The sequence below is a fragment of the Schistocerca gregaria genome, chromosome 1 (genome assembly GCF_023897955.1).
Source record: "Schistocerca gregaria isolate iqSchGreg1 chromosome 1, iqSchGreg1.2, whole genome shotgun sequence".
In the NCBI taxonomy this organism is placed as follows: domain Eukaryota; kingdom Metazoa; phylum Arthropoda; class Insecta; order Orthoptera; family Acrididae; genus Schistocerca; species Schistocerca gregaria.
Window position 1 is genome coordinate 316,009,889 of NC_064920.1, and position 25,041 is coordinate 316,034,929.

At 41.6% G+C, this 25,041-nt stretch overlaps 1 protein-coding gene across 1 annotated transcript in view; it reads left to right on the plus strand.

Moving 5' to 3' along the window:
• Positions 1 to 4,229: 4,229 nt before the first annotated feature.
• The window catches only part of LOC126343367 (vasopressin V2 receptor-like), a 710,799-nt gene continuing 689,987 nt past the window's right edge, over positions 4,230 to 25,041 (plus strand). Inside the window, exon 1 of the mRNA XM_050001932.1 lies at positions 4,230 to 4,597. The gene's annotated coding sequence lies outside the window, so the exon portion shown is untranslated. The remainder of the gene's footprint in view (positions 4,598 to 25,041) is intronic.

Sequence of the window (25,041 nt, forward strand, 5' to 3'; positions counted from 1 at the left end):
CGGTTAGAGCCCAATGCAGGCAGTCAGCTTTATATTTACACACTTTGGTTTTGATATTAGAACTAAATTTGCTCACAGGAATAGGAGAAGGTTCGGGTGGAAGACAGATAAAATTCGATTTTTTTCGTTAGTGGAACTGCATACTTTCGAAAGTGAAGACACACTCGGTGAATCACTCTCTGAGGATCTATTGTTATCACTGCGAATAAGGCATTTATTCATCGGTATGGCGGAACTTGTGTCACTTTACTTTAAATCCGATTAACTACTTCCATTGAACACGCACTGGAATTCAATTTCTAGCCAAGGGCAACTTCAATTTTCTATGTCACTGAGGGAACAATATTTCCCATTCAGCCGGCCAGAGTGGCCGTGCGGTTCTAGGCGCTACAGTCGGGAACCGAGCGTCAGCTACGCTCGCAGATTGGCATCCTGCCTCGGGCATGGATGTGTGTGCTGTCCTTAGGTTAGTTAGGTTTAATTAGTTCTAAGTTCTAGGCAACTGATGACTTCAAAAGTTAAGTCGCATAGTGCTCAGAGCCATTTTTGAACCTTTTCCCATTCAACTTATTTAGAATTTCTGAGAACACAGTTGTCTGCTCCTCATTTTCTCCTACTGGTTTGCACAGTGCGGTTGTAACACCTGGCAAATGTGATAAAAATAAACAAATTAACAGCACAGTTACAGTAAAACCTGTTTTTACAATCCCAGGTTTTATGTTTTCCCGCCATTTACATTACTTTTGGTCGAAACGTCATCAGCCGTGTTTATTCAGTTAATTGCTTTTTTGCTATTGAAAATTCGAATGGATAGCATTTCCTACATTCTGCGCTCTTGAACCTCTGCAAAATCGATTACCTAGCACTCATGCACAACTTACAGGATAATACATAACAAAAAACTGTCCTGATTTCAGAATCTAAATCATTTTTGGTTCGAAAAGAAATATTGATGGCGTTTTTAGGGCACTTTCAAAATGTTTATACTTTGTTTCGTCGCCTGACTCCACTCTAAATTGCAATAAATCATGAAAACCAGTATTTTCTTTTTTCGTTGAACAGCAACTCACGTACTGCACAAATCATTATAAACAACTGATATCAAGGTAGCCCGGTTAGTCTGTAAAGTTTCGCAATATCCTTGCAGAGCAGTGCTTCTGCACACTTGATTTGGCTTGCTACAATATTAACAAAATTACTCGACTTTTCGGCTGCATCCTTATACCATTCAGAATTATTGTGCATTTTTGTACACTTGTCAACCATTTTGAAATTTGTGTACGACGGCTAATGAAAGCGCCATATCGACTGCCATACGCAACTGATAAAGTGCACTTTCAACAGCTTTAAAATAAACCAACTATCGGTAGAATGGCAGCCAGTCCAATCTATATGTTCTCTTTACGCCATCTACATCATTCTTTGTCAGGTAGCCATACATTCAATAAAATCTTGTACCTAACGGAATCGCCAGTCTCCAATTTTTTCAACACAACTTCCAACATCGGAAATATTGAACATGAGACCACTACCCTGTTCATCAAAGCACTTTGATCCAACAGTGTTACTGCCTGGTTAATTGTACTGATAGAGAATAAATAAAGATACTTGACTTCAATAAAGATACTTGACTCGCCCGTTTCTTGTAATGCCTCATAGTAGCCAGTACATTTTTCGAATCCCTCACTTTAATTTTCAGTTTTTCATTCTTTTATGGAGAACTAAAATCCTAAGAGTATCTGGCTTCTTTTTACATCATTCACTATGCTTTTGCATCACAGAAATGCACAAAATTCTAAGTAAACCACGTTCATGCACCCACTGCTCACTCACAACTCACTATTGATTAAGTTTCATTAACTGCAGCCAGCACTGTCGTGACGTGCCGATCAGCTGAGGTTCGTGACAGCGCCTTGTAGGGACGTTCATGCTCGAATGTGGTGCTTATTTGCAGCAATGACTATGAAATTAATGAAAGTAACGTTGTTGTATGAGAATTATTCTGTGAGCATATGACACAAACTTAGATCGTATGTACCTCTTATGAAAATAAATCAGAGCAGCAAATTTTGGGATATGGTGCGATAGAACTTCTGGTGCGTTTGGAGCGATGTAGAACGAACGCTGCACGTGGTTCACACTTTTAATACGCTCAAAAAAGCACTAAAATAACGTTTCAAGAAGTCTACATTTCAAAAATACGCCCCGGAAAGTTACAAGGTCACAGAAACCAGAACCTCACTTCTTTTTTTTCAGTTCAAGCATTATGTTGCTTTAAATTAGAGACTAACAGTTGTTACCCATTATTTGAATTTTGAAATTGTAACCTTTTGTCGAGTGTGTTTTGTCGTTGAACTGTTTTGTTACACCAATATCCATTTGACGTTTATGAAGGCTTGGGCACTGGGATGGCTATTTTTCCGAGACTGTAGTCTCGTCATTGATATCGAAAGATACACTACTGGCCATTAAAATTGCTACACCACGAATATGACGTTCTACAGACGCGAAATTTAACCGACAGGAAGAAGATGCTGTGATATGCAAATGATTAGCTTTACAGAGCATTCACACAAGGTTGCCTCTGGTGGCGACATCTACAACGTGCTGACATGAGGTAAGATTCCAACCGATTTCTCATACATAAACAGCAGTTGACCACCGGCGTTGTCTGGTGAAAAGTTATTGTGATGCCTCGTGTAAGGAGGAGAAATGCGTACCATCACGTTTCCGACTTTGATAAAGGTCGGATAGCAGACTATCGTGACTGCGGTTCATCGTATCGCGACATTGCTGACCGCGTTGGTCGAGATCCAATTACTGTTAGCAGAATATGGAATCGGTGGGTTCAGGAGGGTAATACGGAACGATGTGCTGGGTCCCAACGGCCTCGTATCACTAGCAGTCGAGATGACAGGCATCTTATCCGCATGGCTGTAACGAATCATGCAGCCACGTCTCGATCACTGAGTCAACATATGGGGACGTTTGCAAGACAACAACCATCTGCACGAACAGATCGACGACGTTTGCAGTAGCATGGACTATCAGCTAGGAGACCATGGCTGAAATTACCCTTGACGCTGCATCATAGACAGGAGCGCATGCGATGGTTTACTCAAGGACGAACCTGGGTACACGAATGGCAAAACGTCATTTTTTCGGATGAATCCAGGTTCTGTTTACAGCATCATGATGGTCGCATCCGTGTTTGGTGACATCGCGGCGAACGCACATTGGAAGCGTGTATCCGTCATCGCCATACTCGCGTATCACCTGGCGTGATTGTATGCGGTGCCATTGGTTACACGTCTCGATCACCTCTTGTTCGCATTGATGGCACTTAGTGGACGTTACATCTGAGATGTGTTGCGACCCATGGCTCTACCGTTCATTCGATACCTGCAAAACCCTACATTTCAGCAGGATAACGCACGACCGCATGTTACAGGTCCTGTACGAGCCTTTTTGAATACAGAAAATGTTCGACTGCTGCCCTAGCCAGCAGATTCTCTAGATCTCGCACCAACTGAAAAGGTCTGGTCAATGGTGACCGAGTAACTGGCTCGTCACAATACGCCAGTCACTACTCGTGATGAACTGTGGTATCGTGTCGAAGCTGCATGGGCAGCTGTACCTGTACACGCCATCCAAGCTCTATTTCACTCAATGCCCAGGCGTATCAAGACCGTTATAAGAGCCAGAGGTGGTTGTCTGGGTACTGATTTCTCAGGATCTATGCACCCAAATTGAGTGAAAATGTAATCACATGTCAATTCGAGTATATTTGTCCAATGAATACCCGTTTATCATCTGCATTTCTTCTTGGTGCAGCAATTTTAATGGCCAACGGTGTACATTGGGGTTTAGTAAAAACAAATCAGAAAATCCTGAAGCAACAGAGACTATTGCATTCTCGGTTGAAAAAAGAAGACGGATATATCGACAGGCAATTCGATGAAAGCCGGCGTGCCTCCCTAACACCCCCCGCCCCCACCACCACCACCACCACCACCTGCACACGCTCCACAGTTTGAAGACGACTACAGCGCTCATTTCTTCGTCTTATCTGCCGAAGTTTTCGCTACAGAAAAAAAAAAAAAAAACGCGAAACATGACCGATGCGGCACGAGTCGCGGCGTCGCCTGTCAGCTAATTGTGACCCTGAGGTGCGCATGCGCAGTGCGGCAGGTGTTCCGGCGCGGTTGGCGCCTGGGCTGGCGGACGCCAGTGGGCAGTGCGACCGCGGCTGCCGAAGCACCGCGCAGGCTGCTGACTCGCCTGCTGCCTTCCGTTCCGTTAGCGTCGAAGGCGTTTCGCCGAGTTTCCGCGCATCGCACAGTAGCAGCGGCCGCGTCCCAGTTGCTGAGGTGCGCACGTGTTAACTTCGAGACGACGTTCTCTCTTATGAGACACACACATACTGGGAGAATAAATGTGGAAGAGTACTTCAAAATATTACCGATACTGTGACACTTCAGTGACAAGCGTGTGCGGCTAGTTAATTTACTTCCATCCTCATAACTTGCGCAGTGTGTTCGTTGCTTGGTTCCTCGAAACATATCGCACTTACGGCGAAGTTAATGGCAGTCACAAGGTACGTTCGGCAACATTTATTACAAGTAGATGCAATAATGGCATGTCGTTGGCGCGTACGCACTCGTCGATACACGTCAATCTAAAAAAGTAAATTAGTATTTATATCTCGGTTACAAATAAACAAAAAGTTCTGATATGTTACTTACGTTGTGATTGATTCGCATTCTTTTGTGTCGGTTTTTTTAGTTACGTAGCTTCAGTGCTACGGAGCTGCACTGTTACGTCTTCTGTTTAAATTTATCTTGACCCCATTGTTAAAAGGGGTATATATATATATATATATATATATATATATATATATATATATATATATATATATATATATATATATTCAAAATTCGATCGTAAGTTTTAATTCTTCATAAAACACAATGTAAATAAGACTGAACTGTGAGTCGAGGAAGTAGTTAACCACATCGTTATACGAGAATTATAAGATTTATAGTGCATTTTAATAAAACAGGCGCTGGATGAACTCGGATTATCGTAAAGGATTTGATTACTTATCCTATCTATCGCCTGCGCATTTGCCCGTATTTTAACCGGGTTCGGCATGGTTAAATCGGATTTGGCATTTTAATGTGAAGGGGTCTCCGGATGCCCTTCCTGCCGCCATCCCGTACCCCCCGGGACGGAATCAGTCTGCGTCCAGTGTAAATCATGGGAAAGTGCGGATGTTTTGCAAATGTCTGTGAGTCGTGTAACTCAGGCGAGACGTGGGGACCAGCAAGGCATTCACCAGAGGCATGTGGAAAATTGTCTAAACACCACGTCCAGGCTCTCCAGCACACCGGCCCTCGTCGTTAATCCGGCGCGCGGATTCGATCCGGGCCGGCCCGCCTACCCGAGTCCAGGGAAGCATTCTCACTACGATAATGCACAATGTATTTAAGCAGTAATATATGAAAGGTTTTTCTCCGCAACAACACAAATTTTTACACTGTAATGTTAGTAGTTCCATCACCTGCAAAAGACTACCTTTATGTTTTATTGCAGTTTGGAACGAAATAAAATGAAAGATTTGTGCTAACAGGAATTTCACTTGTATTTCAATTCACGAACGAACAGACAGTAGCATTTCATTAATACAACAGAGGCTCGCGTAAAGTGTTACAATTTTCGGTATGCTAGCAGACTGTCAATCGAAACATGCATGCATATTACCATTTCTTTAAAAACAGATATTGTGGGTCACTTCGGCTGCTGACACAAACCATATTTTGTTTTGTTTATGTACTGGAAACATACCATTGCTTCCACATAATTTGAAAAAAAAAAAGTTGTTCAGATGGCCCTGAGCACTATGGGACTTAACATCTGAGGTCATCAGTCCACTAGAAATTGGTACTACTTAAACTTAACTAATCTAAGGACATCACACACATCCATGCCCGAGGCAGGATTCGAACCTGCGACCGTAGCGGTCACGCCTTTCCAGACTGTAACGCCTAGAACCCCTCGGCCAATCCGGCCGGCAATTTGAGCAAAGAATATTCTAATTGCATAATACTGTTGTTGAGATACTAAAGTGAACGGTGAAAGAATGCAAAAACGATACCTAAACAATCATTCAAACGAAATTATCTTTATCGAACAAGTTCGTTTTGCGTTCGATACTCAAGAGAAGTTTAAATTACGAATAGATGGTATGAGCAGACAATATTATTTATTTATTACAAGCTTTTTTCAGACTAATTGTAAACGATTGCATTTCTGGTCTTTCACCCAAATTAGAAGATATGTTTTCAAGACTTTCAAAACACTGAAAAATAAACTCTTTGTAGTAATGTACGAAGCCGCAATAGTCTCGGAGCGTTTCACCATGGCTGCTAAGTTATGTTGGTTTAGTTTCCGCTCGAAGTTACGTAGTATCTGGATTTGCTCAGCGGGCAGTTTTTGCACGTACATTGTCGTGAGAGGAGTATTTCAGTCAGCTATCCACGTCACCTATCCTTACATTTGAAATTACACTGGTCATTATATTACAGGCTAGCAATTACTTTTTTGGTTTCTGCATCTGTGTTGTTTCAACATTCCATACAAAGACTCTTATAGTGAAGTTAGTAGGTAGAAGGTAAAGTAGATGTCGCGTATGCACTTGAATGAAACTTATTATTTCATTGCAAGTTTGTGTTAATTGAGCAGTTGCGTGAGTAACCTTCATATGGAAATGAAATTCATTTTTGCTCGTTAAGGGAGTACATTTACGTGCCCTCGAATCTGTTGTGTGTGCGTGAGTGCACGCCCGCATGCTTTCGTCATTGTTTCGTATCAGAGCAGTACTTCTTTGCTGCATGCATTGCCGTAACCACACACGGCTTTATGCGTTATTGTAGAGCATTACAATGCTTTTTCTGCTGTTTTCCTACTTTACATCTACACCTACTCGATTACTCTGCTATTCACAATAAAGCCGGCCGCATCGCCCGAGCGCTTGTAGGCGCTGCAGACTGGAGCCGCGCAACCGCTACGGTCGCAGGTTCGAATCCTGCCTCGGGCATGGATGTGTGTGATGTCTTTAGGTTAGTTAGGTTTAAGTAGTTCTAGAGGACTGATGACCTCAGATGTCCCATAGTGCTCAGAGCCATTTTAACCAGTTTTCACAATAAAGTGCCTGGCAGAGGGTTCAATTAACCACCTTCAAGCTTTCTCTCTACCGCTCCACTCTCGAAAGGCACGCGGGAAAAACGAGCACGTAATTTTTCCGTGCCATCCCTGATTTCTCTAACTAATAAAATCGAAACAACTCTAAATTTTACACTAGACTTGTGAGAATATTTCAACAACGTGGACATGAAAAGTGGATACAGAAGGATATATCTTTAACTGTGGGTAGGAATTATCGCATTGTATATCACGTGTGACAGCGCCGTGCAACTAGCTAAGTTTTAAATGCATATATAGAGACCGTACTGAGGTCAAATGCTGAAATATCACGTTTATACTTCTCTCCTGTGTATATACCTGAAATCATGTTTTATATTTATTTGGAAATGGAAATTGTATCGCTATTCAGATGATGGATGATAATACTGGGAAATAATCGATGCATGACCATAGTAGTCCTTCAGTAACTCTCGCTCGTTAATAGGAGTATTTAATAGTGAATCAATGTTGATTTAACGTTCGTGGAAATACATTTTGCTACAAAAGGTCCCAAGCCATTGTCACAGAAATACAGATCCATCCACAGAAGAACACAGAGGAGCGTACTCATCAGGCTTACTGGGTCCTTCGTTACACATCTATCGAGGCTTTGCTGGTAATATTGGAGATCATCCTCATCGAGATTCGAGCCGATATAGAGCAGCGTGCTGCTGGTTAAGTCGAGGCAGTTTTGACCAAGTGCAAGTGATCACAAGGCTAAATATCAATAACTAAATTCAGCTTCGCGCCGGGGAAACAGATGACTAGAACCATACGACCGCCGTTAGGCGTCCGTGCAACGTCCCCCCAATTCCAAGGTGTCAAAGACAAGCTATAATCGAATCCGGATGACGCAAATAAGCAATGATGCTCTTCATTACTGGACATAATCCTTACCCGGTCCACCTACACGGAATATGGAGACGAGGAATATCTCTCGACAGTTGCTTTGAGGTCAGGACGCGTGAAAATGTGGTGCTTCAGAGTAATTCACATGAAACACAAAGAGGTACCGGATTAGATGACTTTATGTTTGACAGGATTGGACGAAGATGGGTTACTTAACTCCGCTCCCAGTATCGTACCAGCACTACAGTGTCTGTTTCAGAACAGGGAACACAGTGCAGGGAAATGGATCTGACAGTCATATAGTATAAGATAAAAGAGGTGCTGAACGTATGCGTACCAACAACAGCAGCAGCAGCAGCAGAGCCACCTTGAAAAGGAGTGCAGGGCAACAATGAGGAAGAAAGGTAATCGGACGCTAAGGACGGATAGAGGTTTGATGGCGAGTTTGAGCAGGATACTGATGACGAATGTGCATATTACTGATATGTGTTCAATCCGAGGACACAGTGCTACTTCACTGAATTACCGTGATTCAATAATGCAGCTCTTCAGAGTTGCTATTGTTTATAAAGTATTTCTAAAATGCGTTTTCAGGATACGGTGATTCAGTTACAGAACTAAATGTCATTTTCGAATGTATCTGTTAAATTAATGGGACAACAGAATTTTTTTATATAGAAACCCAAATGGTTAAACGAAGCCTCGAGTGCTGCCAAGCCACGCGGTCATTTGTCAGTATAGAGTAGAGAACTGCACTATCAGCAGTACTCAGGAATTCAGGAATGTTCACCACCATTAAAACAAAACAGCAACAAAGATTATGATGTGAAGGGCTTTTTTCACTTCTACTTCACTCTCCTTCAGTATTGTATGTTCATTGTCATACTGAAAGAAAACATGAAGATGCAGCATATGACAATCAGCCTTAGAATTATAATATGGCGGAGTCACTTCCAACAGAAGAATTAAATAAAATACCCACAGGAACTTTTGTTCTCTCTTCCCCTCCGAACTGAGCCCATTATAAAGGCCAGAAATAGTATCACACAGTATCTCCTATGGGAGACTAATTTTCTAACCGATGTGCTCTCTTCTAAACGTCACAACAACACCAGGTGATCGTCATCTGTAGGATTATATTACATTACAGAAGTTTTGTAGATTTCCGTAATCTGCTTATGGAAAGGCTAAATACCCTTAGACTTCAAGAAGAGTATAATAATTCCAATTCCAAAGAAAGCAGAAGTTGACAGATGTGAAAATTATCGCACTATCAATTTAATAAGTCACGGCTGCAAAATACTAACGCGAATTCTTTACATACGAATGGAAAAACTGGTAGAAGCCGACCTCGGGGAAGATCAGTTTGGATTCCGTAGAAATACTGGAACACGTGAGGCTGTACTGACCCTACGACTTATCTTAGAAAATAGTTTAAGGAAAGGCAAACCTACTTTTCTAGCATTTGTAGACTTAGAGAAGGCTTTTGACAATGTTGAGTGGAATACTCTCTTTCAAATTCTGAAGATGGCAGAGGTAAAATACAGGGAGCGAAAGACTATTTACAATTTGTACAGAAACCAGATGGCAGTTATAAGAGTCGAGGGGCATGAAAGGGAAGCAGTGGTTGGAAAGGGAGTGAGGCAAGGTTGTAGCCTCTCACCGATGTTATTCAATCCGTATATTCAGCAAACATTAAAGGAAACAAAAGAAAAATTCGGAGTAGGAATTAAAATCCACGGAGAAGAAATAGAAACTTTAGGTTCTCCGATAACATTGTAATTCTATCAGACACAGCAAAGAACCTGGAAGAGTAGTTGAACGGAATGGACAGTGTCTTGAAAGGATATAAGATGAACATCAACAAAAGCTAAACGATGATAATGGAATGTAGTCGAATTAACTTGGTTCATACTGAAGAAATTAGGCTAGGTAATGAGACACTTTAAATAGTAAAAGAGTTTTGCTATTTTGGGAGCAAAATAACTGATGATGGTCGAAGTAGACAGGATATAAAATGTGGACTGCCATTTCCAAGGAAAGCGTTTTTGAAGAAGAGAAATTTGTTAACATCGAGTATAGATTTAAGTGCGAGGAAGTCGTTTCTGAAAGTATTTGTATGGAAGTGAAACATGGACGATAAGTAGTTTGGACCAGGAGAGAATAGAAGATTTCGAAATGTGGAGCTACAGAAGAATTCTGAAATTAGATGGGTAGACCACATAACTAATGAGGAGGTATTGTATAGAATTGGGGAGAAGAGAAATTTGTGGCACAACTTGACTAGAAGAAGGGATCGGTTGGTACGACATGTTCTGAGGCATCAAGGGATCACCAATATAGTATTGGAGGGCAGCGTAGAGGGTAAAAATCGTAGAGAGAGACCAAGAGATGAATACACTAAGCAGATTCAGAAGGATGTAGTTTGCAGTAGTTACTGGGAGATGAAGCAGCTTGCACGGGATAAAGTAGCATGGAGACCAGCATCAAACCAGTCACTGGACTGAAGACCACAACAACAACGTAGTTTTATTACTTTATTGTAGACATAACACAGAATGTTTTTCTTCAAACTTAACTTCGTTATTTAGATGATTACATATTGGTCAGTATTTTTCGTATCGGCAAATCAGTAATCTCGCACGAAGTTGGTACTTTACAATTAATGCTTACTAGCTTTAGGAGTTTCTGTTGACTTTTTTTTTTTTTTTTTTTTTTTTTTTTTTTTTTTGCATCACCTTCTGCTTCGCTACATGAAGAGTCTGGTATATTTACCTTGCTTATTCGTCACAAATGTTCATCATAGCGTTTATGGAAAAACATGTTTTGAAACGAAGAAGAAAATTTAGTGGAAGGTCTCTGGTTTTACTTGTTTCTTGTGCTGTCCTTTTTCGTGGCCTACGTGGAGTTGTTCTAATCACTGTTCTTTGAATTAGTTTGTGTGCCATAACTCAGGTCGGAATTATATCATGCTCTTTCACTTCACGCGTCATTGTTTTTGCCAGTTGGTCATGCTGTTTTGAGCTTTCACCAATGGTTGCCATCTTGTTTCCGTCAACTATATGACCTCTTGCATTTCTGAAAATACCGCACACATAGGGGCTAAAACATAATAACTGCGCTTGAAGTGACAGGTTGATTGAGAGAGTCTAACAATATCGTAATACTATATCCTGGCGGTGGTGAATCCTTGTATACTAAACACTGCGTGTATGTTACACCCACGTAAACAATTCCTGTCGCTTGATTGAGCTCTGAGGCCTTAATGTATAATAATCATGTTGTTGAGCACCTGTCTTCTAGTTCACATACAGTGGATCCTTAGTCAGCAGCATCCAGCTTTGTGGATGTATTATCAGGGATTTAAAGTTCACTAACAATCAATAGCAGTGATTGGGTCTTCTCAGAGGACTTTATCTTCAATGTGTTTTTCCGGCGTCGGAAGAAGTTTCTTCTCGACTCGGAAGCAAGTCTTTAAGCTTTCTATATAGAGTTTCTGGACTGCTTTAACGAGACAAGTGTTGATGAACTGCCAGTGTTCGATTACAAATTTGTCTGGTAGATATCTGCGGCGTAAACATAGGAGGGCTGCTCAGAAAGCAAGGTCCGATCGGTCACGAAATGCAAACTACAGATATCAAATATGTTTTATTTGCATTTGTTCACTAAATTTTCTACCTACTACTCTGCACAGCAACTGCTTCAACTTAGACATTGTCGTAGAGTTACACTATCTTTCCAATGTCCTCGTCGTAGATGGCAGTCAGTGTGCAGCAGCCACTTCTCTAAGCTCGTCTGCAGTTCGTTGTCTGCGACGAAGTGTTGTCTTCATATCCAGCGGTTCATATGAGCAGAGATGAACACTAAAGGGAACCCGGTCCGTGCAGTATGGTGGCCGATGAAACGCGTCCCATGGAAAACGCAGGAGGGGCGTCCTCATTGCCACTCCAGTGTGCGGCCGAGGATTGTCATGGATTCCAGGCTGGACAGTATATGTTGTGCGCTGTAGGACTAGGTGTTGTGTTGTCCTTACATTCGTATAGACATAACTGGCATTCCATTACAGAGATGGCTGCATGGGTACGTTCCGCAAACCAAATAAAAAAAAATTGTCACTAACAAGGAATTGTCTGACAGGTACTTTAGCTGGGGTTGCATGAAATCAGGCGAAAACACGCAGCGGGCAACCATACATGGCGAAACACCCTATTGTTTGAAGCTTCTTTACATGCTCCCTGTGTGCTCAGAACTGGAAAGAGTAACGTGACATGGTCGACAGGCTTACTAGATACACTGCCCAACATCTGTGCAAAGCTTGTCGGATTTTCGCTGTCCTTTCCATTTCGCGAGCTATCGGACATCACTCCACGGATAGCCCTCGCTGTTGCCGTACTATCACTGCGAACAGAGAGCTTCGATTTCGTGGCTTCAGTGCATAGGCGTAGCGCTTTGTATTGTACTTGTTTCATCCGTCTGTGCTAGCAGGCATTTTAACGTAAGTGCGTGCCATACATCCTTACGGATATTACCGTCATAACCATTGATGCACATATTGCATCTCATTTCAAACCGAACATGGCATGAAGAATTAAGATTTCCATTTTTCATTCTTTTTCTAGTTTTCTCTGGCGTTCTGAAAGTCGTTCGTCAGTATTTCGGTAGAGTGCTGTTCAGCATTATGTGAACGTTGATGGAACTGATTTGTTTATCGATATCGTAAGGTTATTTGTATTCATTCATCTCGTCGGGCACTGAGTGCTAGGCCCATAGTTATCATTCTTATGCAGTCCACCAGTGACTTCACATAGTGCAATACACCCTTGACCTTTTTATACGTACACGGAAAAGCTTTCAGACAAATAATTTATTTCTGTATTAAATGTGTTGAAAGAATAATGGGTCTAATGAAGATCCTCACGTTTCTTCAGACTTTTGGAAGTGAGTCCGCCGATTTTAGTGACGCCCAATGGAGGCAGGAATGCTGTAAGATTGTTTGAACTACACACACAAAACATCATGTAGTCGTCAGCGATTAGTGCCGTGAGGTGTCCGTCCGTATTCTTCAAGTAATACACACATCAAAAAAAAAAAAAAATAAATAAATAAATAAATTCATTACCTCGCTTCCGAGAGTTCCGGAACCTGTACAGAAAATTGGAACAGAGATCAACATAAACACCATTTCGGCATTTTTGTTGCTTATGAAAACCACACTTTTATCACCATACAGCGAGACCTTCAGAGGTGGTTGTCCAAATCGCTGTACACACCAGTACCTCCAGTACCAAGTAGCACGTTTTCTTGCATTGATGCATGCCTACATTCGTCGTGGCAGTTTTCGCCTACCTCTTTACCTGATGTTATAATGAAAGGCAATGAACCAAGTGTTTCTTGAACAGTAATGACGTAACGTACACACATCAAAAAAAGTTTTGCATCACCCCGGCTCCCATAACACCTGAAGATGGACGTTGACTGTCGATATTATATCAGAGACACAGTCCCTTTGACTGTACAGAGATGACATTAAACCCGTCCAAAGATGCAAACAATTAAGCATGAGCAGCGCCTCTTAGACGGAGGGGGTCCGACAGCCGATCAGTTAGTCATTCCACCAGGAAGGAGGTACACGGCTCGTGTTGTCTGTTGTTCAGCCAAGTCTAGACAGTCAATGCCGCGGTCCGGTCGCGTCCGCATTGTTACTTTGTGCCAGGAAGTGCAGTCAACAAGTTCATCAACAAGTTCATCAAGGTACTGTTGGTCCAGATGGTCCTACTCCTCAACTGCGATTCGGCATAGATCCCTCAGAGTGGTTGGTGGGTCACGTCGTCCATAAACAGCCCTTCTCAATCTATCCCAGGCAGATTCGATAGGGTTCATGTCTAGACAACATATGCTGGCCACTGTAGTCGAGCGACGTCGTTATCCTGAAATGTGTCATTCACAAGATATGCACGAGGGGCGCGATTTATTGTCCATGAAGACGAATGCCTTGCCAATATGCTGCCTATGTGTTTGCACTATCGATGGGAGGATAGCATTCGCGTATGGTACAGCTATTACGGCGCCTTCCATGACCACCAGCGGCGTATGTCGGCACCACATAATGTCACCCCAAAACAGCAACGATACTCCACCTTGCTGCACTCGCTGGACGGTGTATCTAAGGCGTTCAGCATGACCGGGTTGCCTCCAAACATGTAGGTGGCGATTGTCTGGTTGAAGGCATATGCGACACTCATCGGTGAAGAGCACGTGATGCCAGTCCTGAGCGGTCCATTCGGAATGTTGTTGGGCCCATATGTACCGCGCTGCATGGTGTCGTGGTTGCAAAGATAGACCTCACACATGGGCGTCGGCAGTAAAGTAGTGCATCATGCAGACTATTGCGCGCAGTTTGAGTCGTAACACGACGTCCTGTGGTTGCACTAAAAGCATTATTCAACATGGTGGCGTTGCTGTCAGGGCTTCTCCGAGCCGTAATCCGTAGTGGCGGTCATCGATTGCAGTAGTAGCTCTTGGGCCGCTTGAGAGATGCATGTCATCGACAGTTCCTGTCTCACTGTATCTCCTCCGTGTCCGAACAACATCGTTTTGGTTCATTCCGAGACGCTTGCACACTTCCCTTGTTGAAAGTCCTTCCTGGCACAATGCGGACACGATCGAACCGCGGTTTTGACCGTCCAGGCATGGTTGAACTACAGACAACAGGAGCCGTGTACCTCCACCCCGGTGGAATGACTCGAACTGATCGGCTGTCGGACCCCCTCCGTCTAATAGGCGCTGCTCATTCATAGTTGTTTACATCTTTGGGCGGTTTAGTGACATCTCTGAACAGTCAAACGGACTGTGTCTGTGACACAATATCCACAGTCAACGTCCATCTTCAGGTATTATGGGAGCCGGTGTGAGGCAAGACTTTTTTGATGTGTGTACGACGCGTCATTAGTGCTCAAGAAACACTTGGTTCCATGCCTTTCATTGTAACATCCGATAAAGAGGTAGGCCAAAATTGTTGCATTACGTTATTCTATTTTCATTGTACGCCTACTCATGTTACACGATACGCAACTTGTACTCCTCCCAGGCGGTCGCATTGGCCGAGCGGTTCTAGGAGCTACAGTCTGGAACCGCGAGGCCGCTACGGTCGCAGGTTCGAATTCTGCCTCGGGCATGGATGTGTGTGATGTCCTTAGGTTAGTTAGGTTTAAGTAGTTCTAAGTTCTAGGGGACTGATGGCCTCAGATGTTAAGTCCCATAGCGCTCAGAGCGATTTTTGAACTCTTCCCGCATGACATTCTGGAATCTATGTGTCGAGGCAATACGGTAGAGGCATGAATTTTTGACTTCCGAAAAGCATTTGACTCTGCACCAGACAAACAATTAAAAAGTAGTATTATATGTGGTATCAAAGAACTGACTATATTATGGACTTCTTTGTTGCGAAGACCCATCATGTTATATCGAAGAGAAATGCATTTGCAAAAATAGAAATAACTTCAAGCCTGCCCTAGGGAAGTGTGTTGAAGCCCTTGTTCATTTCGTGTACTAATGACCTGGCGGACTAAATTCGAAGTAACCTCAGACATTTTGCAGGTGATTCAGTTGTCTATTATGAAGTGTTGTCTGAGAAAAGCTGCTCAGATATTCAGTGAGTTCTTCTTCACATTTTAAAGATACCATAATGGGTAATTTGTTTTAAATGCTCGTAACTGTACTACTATGCACTTCAGGAAACCTATAAAAGTAGTAACCCAAAAATACACCAATAATTTTTTTCGACTCTACATCTACATCAGTACTGCTCAAGCCACCTGACGGTGTGTGGCAGTCAGTTGTTCTGGTACCACTAACTAACCCCCTTCCTCCTGAACCCCCCCCCCCCCCCTCACTCCCACCTTCCATGTTCCACTTATGAACTCGGTATGGGAAGTACGATTGTCGGTAAGCTTCTGCATTAGCTCTATTTTCTCGTCGTGGCTATTTCGCGAAATGTATGTGGAAGGAAATAATACGTTGTCAAACTCTTCACGGCAGCTACTCTCTCTAAATTTCAATTGTAAACCTGTCCGTGATGCACAACGCCTCTCTTGTAACGTCTGCTACCGGAATTTGTAGAGCATCTCTGTATAACACTATCAAGCCTATAAAATGATCCCTTGGTGAAGGGCGCCTATCTTCATTAGGTCTTCCCTATCTCTAATAACAGTCCTACCTGGTGAAGACTCCAGATTGATGAACAGTAGTCAAGAATCGGTCGAACAATCGACTTGTTCACCACTTCTTTCGTGGATTATTTACATTTCCTTAAGATTCTTCCTGTGAATCCCAGTGTGGCATCTAATTTCCCTAATATTTCCTTTATGGCTTCGATCCATTTAAAGTATCTCTGGATATTTATTTCCAGGTATTTTACGGTAGATACTATTTCCGGCAATTTGTCATCAACAGAGCAGTTGTATACTACTGGATTTCTTTTCCTATGAATGTGCAATATACTACATTTACTTACAATCAAGTTCAACTGCAAAAGCCTGCACCACCATCAATGCTCTGTCATTATGCAAATCTATACGTCTTTTGGTGTTGATACTTTCTAATACACAACCGTATAATCTGCTAACAGTCTTAACGAGCTTCCGACGCCTTCCGTTAGATTATTTATATACTTTGTAAACAGTAACGGTCCTATCGCACTTCCTTGGGGTACTCCGAAAATTATCTTTATATCAGTCGATTTTGTTTCGTTGGGAGTAACTTGTTTTCAATCTGCAAGAAGGTTTTGAATAAAGTCGCAAGTCTGCTCCGATACTCGGTACTGTCGTTTTTTTTTCAGTAAACGCATTTGCTGGACGGTGTCAAATGCCTTCTCGAAGTGAAGGAAACAGCATCAATATGAGCGGCGTTGTCTACAGCACTATGGGTCTCATGGAGGAACAGAGAGAGCTAGATTTCGCTAGATCTCTGTTTGGAGAATTCATGTTGACTTTTATAGAGAAGATTTTCGCTCTCCAAAAACGTCATAATTCTTAAACATAAAACATGTCCCATAATTTTACACCAGACTGAAGTCAACGATATTGACATCTAATTATGTGCGTCTGTCCTATGACCCTTCTTGAGAGCGGGAATGATCTACGCTTTTTTTTTATTTGTGTCCAGGTACCCTTTGTCGCTCCAGCGACCTACGATAAACTGCTAAAAGAACTAGAGCAAGTTCTTTCGCATAATCTCTGTAGAATCTCACTAGTATGTCACTGGGTCCGGATGCCTTTCCGCTACTAACTATTGTCTAGTTACTTTTCTACTCCGTGACCAGTTATCTCAGTATTTGCAATTTCTATGTTCGTGCAATGATTGAAATGTGGGATTACGATCTCATACGGTGAAAAAGTTTCGAAAGTTCGAATTAAGTATTTCGGCCTTCTCCCTGTTAACTTCGGTTTCGATGCCAGAATGGTCTCTGAATGTCTAAGCAGATTATTTCTAACAGCTTACTGATTTTATGTAAGATCAAAACGTCTTATGATTTTTAGTTGATTATCTGGACAAAAGTTTGTTTTTAATGTGATTTAACACTTCTCTCATTGTTCTCCTTACGCTTGTTTACGATTTGTTCAGCTTTCGTTTGTCATATAGATTTTGGTTTCTCTTGAACCCGTCTCAGTTTACGTAGCAGTTTTCTAACAAGGTTATGAGACAACGATGGGGTCTTTCCCATCACTTAAGACCTTGCTTAGAACATATTTTTCTAAGGTATATTGAACGATTCTTTTGAATTGTTTTCCCATTTGTGCAACTCGTCTTCGTCGTCAGCACCGAAAATCTCATGTTGACTACTCAGATACTCTACAGTTCATATCCTGCCACTCTTACTAAGCAAAAGCACTTTCCAGCTTTTCTTAATACTAATTGTAGCGCCGAACGTGATAGTTGCTATTAGAGCCTTGTAATCACTGATACTTTCTTCTACGTTAACTGATTCGGTAAGTCCAGGTCTGTTTGATGCAAGGGATTTTAGCACGTTACCTTTACGATTTGGTTCTCTAATTATCTACCCAAAGTAATTTTTCGGACAAGACCCTTACAAATACTTATGTGTAATAATTTGTAGTGACATGAAGTGAATTGGTCACACTGCCCGAATCGCAGGTGAGGCAGGTAGCAGAACTATGTCCGTTGGCAGGATACTGGGAAAATGTAGTCGACTTACAAAGGAGACTGACTGCAAATCACTTGTGCTTTACATCTTGGAATACTGCTCACAATTGTGTGACTCATATCAGAAAGGCGGTATTGACTGATAGGTGACTGGCCGTATACGAAGAAGGCCGACACCAATTTGATTCGCGGAAGAGCGCCACGAAAATTCTGAAAAATCCAGGTGGCAGACACTTGAAAGCATAGCGCCAATTACCTCGCAAAAGTTTCAAGAGTCGGTATTAAGTGAAAAACGTAGAAATATTCTTCACTCCTTACATAGCGGCTCCGTAGGGACCGTGAAGTCAAGTACAGGTCAATTAAAGAACGCACAGAGTCATTGGAGCTGTGATCCTTGCCACATTCCATGTGGCTGCTGGAAGAAACGCAAATATGTGATATATTTCCAATCACCCTCTGTTATACACTTCACAGTCGTTTGCGTACTATGGATGTTGATATAGTGTAATTTTATTGAGTACTAGACCGGCTCACTACGTTCCTTTACTATTGTGTGACCGTATGAAAGCTTGGACTGTAACACAAGAAGACGCACTCGATGGCTTTTACGCTTCACGTCCTGCGGTTATTATTTTAAGTAACGACGAAATTCCGCAGTAAAGGAAACAAAATAAAAGGATTTTTTAATCCATCTGATGGCAGTCAGTGTGACAGCACGTTACCGGTCAGACAGTTTGTGATTGGTGCAGACTAGGCTGCCGATTTCATTTCTACTAAAACTGGCCAGACGAACAGTTGGTAACAGATAAAACTGGCCAGATACGAGTAGAACTTGCCCACTGAAGGGTCCGTAAAACTTGTTTATTATATTTCGTATATAGACGCTTCATACATTCCGTGAATCAAGATTATCGGCAATTATTGCATGTTATCGACAACTTATCGGTCCGACGTATTCCGAGACTTTCGAGAATGTTTTAATTTAAAGTTTGAAGTCGGATAACAAATGACAACAGAAATATTTTTTTCACGTTATATAATTAAAAATTAACAATTTCAGATTTTTTCCTTGACTTGTACTGCGAACCCTTGTTTCCTGTCAAGTTGCATGAGTCTGGCTCAAATGGTTCAAATGGCTCTGAGCGCTATGGGACTTAACATCTATGGTCATCAGTCACCTAGAACTTAGAACTACTTAAACCTAACTAAACTAAGGACATCACACAACAACCACCCATCACGAGGCAGAGAAAATCCCTGACCCCGCCGGGAATCGAACCCGGGAACCCGGGCGTGGGAAGCGAGAACGCTACCACACGACCACGAGATGTGGGCATGAGTCTGTGTTAACGGGAAGTACCCTACCGGTTTCGATGAGCGAGTTGTAGAGTATCAAATTATGCGGCATAAATGGCCGTATCTTTTGACTGCAGTCACTTAGTAGCTTGAATACTTCTGAACACCCAATTGAATGTAAACCTTACCACGTGACATGAATTTAAACTCTCCCCATACCTGACAAAAAGGAGCCTCAACAGACAGACGGAGGGACAGACAGTCAGAAAACAAATGACAATTTGTTTATTCGTATGATGTAACTATAAATCCACAATTTTCGAATTTGTTCCTTTACTTGTACAGTGAAACCTTGATTCCTAAACTATTCTTCCCGCAACATTTCATGATTCTAGACCAGTGGAAAGTACTCTCTAAATTCCGACGACTGATTTCTCGAGAATCAAAATATGTGGCACAAATGTTTTTAACAGACGGACAGACAGACAGATGGACAACAAAGTGATCATAGAAGGCTACTGTTTTTACCGGTTGCTGATGGAACCATAAGGAAAATGAACAATGTAAGAGATTTAGAAAGACCTGGAGCAATTAAAGAAAAAAACACACAAATTGTATTGATAAAATTTAATCAATATACACGGTGGTCAATTGATCGTGAACGGGCCAAATATCTCCCGAAATATGCGCCCAAAGAAAAAACTACAAAGAACGAAACTTGTCTATCTTGAAAGGGGAAACCAGATGGCGCTATGGTTTGCCAGCTAGATGGCGCTGCATTACGTCAAACGGATATCAGCTATGTTTTTTTTTTCAAAATGGGAACCCCCATTTTATTACATATTCGTGCAGTACGTAAAGAAATATGAAAGTTTTAGTAGGACCACTTTTTTCGCTTTGTGATAGATGGCGCTGTGATAGCCACAAACATATGGCTCACAATTTTAGACGAACAGTTGGTAACAGATAGGTGTTTTTTAAATTAAATTACAGAACGTAGGTACGTTTGAACATTTTATTTCGGTTGTTCCAATGTGATACATGTACCTTTGTGAACTTATCATTTCTGAGAACGCATGCTATTAGACCGTGATTACACTGTAAATACCACATTAATGAAATAAATGCTCAAAATGATGTCTGTCAACCTCAAAGCATTTGGCAATACGTGTAACGACATTCCTCTCAACAACAAGTAGTTCGCCTTCCGTAATGTTCGCACATGCATTGACAATACGCTGACGCATGTTGTCAGGCGTTGTCGGTAGATGACGATAGCAAATATCCTTCAACTTTTCCCACAGAAAGAAATCCGGGGACGTCAGATCCGGTGAACGTGCGGGCCATGCTTCGACGATCAATCCACCTGTCATGAAATATGCCATTCAATACCGCTTCAACCGCACGTTAACTATGTGCCGGACATCCATCATGTTGGAAGTACATAGCAATTCTGTCATGTAGTGAAGCATCTTGTAGTAACATCGGTAGAACACTAAGTAGGAAATCAGCATACATTGCACCATTTAGATTGCCATCGATAAAATGGGGGCCAATTATCCTTCCTCCCATAATGCTGCACCATACATTAACCCGCCAAGGTCGCTGATGTTCCACTTGTCGCAGCCATTGTGGATTTTCCGTTGCCCAATAATGCATATTATTCCGGTTTACGTTACCGCTGTTGGTGAATGGCGCTTCGTCGCTAAATAGAACGCGTGCAAAAAATCGTCCCGTAATTTCTCTTGTGCCCAGTGGCACAAGTGTACACGACCTTCAAAGTCGTCGCCATGCAATTCCAGGTGCGTAGAAATTTGGTACGGGTGCCGATGTTGATGTAGCATTCTCAACACCAACGTTTTTGAGATTTCCGATTCTCGCGCAATTTGTCTACTACTGATGTGCGGATTAGCCGCGGCAGCAGCTAAAACACCTACTTGGGCATCATTTGTTGCAGGTCGTGGTTGACGTTTCACACGTGGCTAAACACTTCCTGTTTCCTTAAATAACGTAACTTCCGGCGAACGGTCCGGACACTTGGATGATGTCGTCCAGGATACCGAGCAGCATACATAGCACACACCCGTTGGGCATTTTGATCACAATAGGCATACATCAACACGATATCAACCTTTTCCGCAATTCGTAAACGGTCCAGCTTAACACGGATAATGTATCACGAAGCAAATACCGTCCACACTGGTGGAATGTTACGTGTTACCACGTACTTATACGTTTGCGACTATTACAGCGCCATCTATCTCAAATCGAAAGAAGTGGTCCAACTAAAACTTTTATATTTATTTACGTACTAGACGAGTATGTAATAAAAATGGGGGTCCTTATTCAAAGAAACGCAGTTGATATTCGTTTGACCTATGGCAGCGCCATCTAGCGGGCCAGAGATAGCGCCATCTGGTTTCTCCCTTCAAGCTATACAAGTTTCGTTTTTTGTAGTTTTTCGTTTGACGCTTATTTCTTGAGATATTTGGCCAGGTTACTATCAATGGACCACCCTGTAGAACATTACCTTTGCCTCATGCAAGCAGATGATCCCAAACGACTTTTGATAATCACTCTCTTGCACTGTCATCGTACAATTCATTTTTACGTATTTTATGAGAAAATGCACTTTCTTTTGACTTTTGTCATAAACGTTAACATATGATACTCAACTACATTGAGTTTTGACAGTGAAAAAGCTCTGCACTGTTTCATATTTCAACTTTCACCCTTTTTTTCCAACTGTTTCTCCATTAATGGTAATACAAGGAAACACAGTTCTTAAAGTGATGTTAAATCCGGCTTTCGTTTTGGCTTGGCATCATGAAATAGTGTCTACATAAATTTGAAACTGTCCCACACCCTCTATAATGTCTTCAGACTTCTTACCATTTCGTAAAACCAAATTCGTGTTATAGAAACCAGTCGAAAATACAGCTTAACACGAATCGAGATTACCAACGTGCAAAAGATTAACAATAAATAAACAAATATTGTAGAGTAAGTTGTAGAAGTGGCTCTTCCTTGTGTATACTTGCGCAGTAAACTGCTGTCCCGGGAAAAATGAGGTAAATGGACAAAAAAATGGTTCAAATGGCTCTGATCACTATGGGCTTAACATCTGTGGTCATCATTCCCGTAGAACTTAGAACTACTTAAACTTAACTAACCTAAGGACATCACGCACATCCATGCCCGAGGCAGGATTTTAACCTGCGACCGTAGCAGTTGCGCGGTTCGTGACTGAGCGGCTAGAACCGCGAGACCACCGAGGCCGGCCGATAAATGGACATCCTAGTGTAGTCTTCTAAAGTCATGAAACAAAATGTGAGATGCTCCCCAGAGACGGTAGATAGAAAGTTAAACGCGAATGGAAAATATCTCAATTCGAGTTCCGGTCTGGCACACGCTTTCAATTTTTCACCGAGTTAAAAGAATCAACAATGTTTCGTAACTTCTCACGATACTCCAAAACTCTTCTTGTAAAGGATAGGCCCCATTATACTGCAACTGAAGCGCAACCTGCTTTCTGTCTACCGTTCCTTGCCTATTTTACGTTCTACAACTGCATGAATCTTGCTTGGTTGTGGGCCGTTAACTCAGTAAACTTATTCTTTATTATGATTTCGCTTCATTTTGCTAGCAGAACAACATACGCAATCATTTCAACAGCCAAGTAACGCAATACGTAACTTAGAGGGCGAATATCTGAAAACATATTGATAGGACTTGCTTACTAGGAATTTCAGAGAGTAATATAAGTTGGCAGAGATTGCAGTTAACTAAAATCAGAGCCAAAATGGACTTCTCAGAAGGAGAGCCAGAAAAGTATAGAAACATTCTAAATACGTAGAGAGAGGAAACCGACTGGAGGTGTTGCTGTTTCAACAATCAATTTGAAAGCTTGAGGCAACGTAATACATAAAGAACTTGCAAAACTGTTTTCGGTCCCCAAACATGAAATTATGCTGTAAGTATTGACACTTTCTTTAGTTTTTTCTTTTAAGTGGAAACTGTACGCTCCAAAATTTCTCACTAGGAATCTCAAAAGAAATATTTTTAACTACCGATTACAGTGTCGCCATTGTGCTCTGATTTAGAATAGCCTTAAGCAACCTCTATTTTTTAAACGAATTTTAACAAAGTCAGTTACTGAACTGTGTGACCATGAAATAAACGTCTGCGAGGCTATATGCCTTACGGTACTTCAGGCTGCTTTTATGAATGACACATTTCTTATCTTTTTAAAAATACAGCTCTTTGTCCACGCTATAGTGCAAGGCGCAACAGTGCAATTTTTACGATATTATTTTTTTATTCAACAGAAGTGTGCAGGTGAATAAAAAGATTATTTTGAAATTATATTACGGGTCTCATAAAGACACAAAAGTGACTCGTACTAACATGAGACTATAACTTTTCCTCAGCGTTGTCATACACCATAGAAATTGCCTTTACACGCAATATTTAAATAACGTAAACTTACTCTTTACTTTCCTAATGAGATGAAGGAGAAAGGGAATTAGGCTACTGAACACATGTCTGATAATTCACACTAGATAGCAACACGTAGATATTATTGAATACAACGCAATCTTTACACTACAATATTAAGTGGAAAGGGCTTGCTGGAAATAAGAACCATATTGACGTTTACTTTTCCAAATGTGTCGTCTCTGTATGAAATCATCTCAAAATCATTCTGTACCCTCAGTATTCTGTACCTCAAATAAAATTCATCCTCTGTGGGGCATGCCCGCTTGCCTAGCTCCTTCCCCTGCGACCACTCAACTCTCTCTCTGCAACTGACTGACAAGCTCAATTATACAACAACTTCTGGTACCCGAAGAATATGTCTCACTCATATGTGCTAAGGCATGCAAAGATGTTTATAGTGGCAAACTATAAAACGTTTTCCTAAAAATTATTTTTTGTGTGTAAAATTCTGTGTGACAATTCCAGACCAAAGAATTAATAATTTAACATCTACATCAAGGACGCGGCCTTCAGTTCATTTTTCGAGGGCAGCTAGGAGATGCTTGGCTGTTCGCCTTTGTATTTTCGACATCCTGATCTTATCATGCAAGCATCGTTCTCTGCACCTCTGAATAAATTACAATACATTAAGATAATTATAAATCAAAATGTGTTCGAGTTTTTCTCGGCATATCAGTCCACATATTTATGTTAACTATCAATGTATTAACAGTTTCATTTTTTCACCTTTTGTAGGGAGACGCAACATTTCGACGGGGAATGGATCGACGATTGACGTGACTTTGTTTCAAATTTTTAACATCTCTATTCATGAATTAAATTTGTAACCAACGACCCAGTAAAAAGATTTTAATCAGGCAGCAGTGAGGACTGTACGGTGGACCGCTATGAAGTCGCTTGCGTAATTACAAGGGAGCTAAAGAATATGAACTTCGACTTTCTCTGGGATCATAGATTTTCGAGAAAGTTTTTAACTCAGTTGTAACACAA